Below are 210 nucleotides of genomic sequence, written 5' to 3'. Positions count from 1 at the left end.
GAAGGAATTCATGATAGAAATGTTTTTATGGCAAGTTTTGTAATGTATTTGGCTGTGTTGACAGCAGTTGCACTTCATTGTCATCTCAATTGCGGTTAAATTCTGCACTCCCTAATTGTGTGGCTCTTTGGGACTGTGTGCGACAACATTCTGCATGTGCAGTCTAATTAAAAACAAATATTTTCTTAACCTAGTTTCCTTTTAGTTATG

The sequence above is a fragment of the Nanorana parkeri genome, unplaced genomic scaffold, assembly GCF_000935625.1.
Source record: "Nanorana parkeri isolate BGI_ZX_2015 unplaced genomic scaffold, ASM93562v1 scaffold1214, whole genome shotgun sequence".
NCBI classification, from domain to species: domain Eukaryota; kingdom Metazoa; phylum Chordata; class Amphibia; order Anura; family Dicroglossidae; genus Nanorana; species Nanorana parkeri.
The sequence above is the reverse complement of the archived record's forward strand: the minus strand, read 5'-3'. Positions refer to the sequence as shown.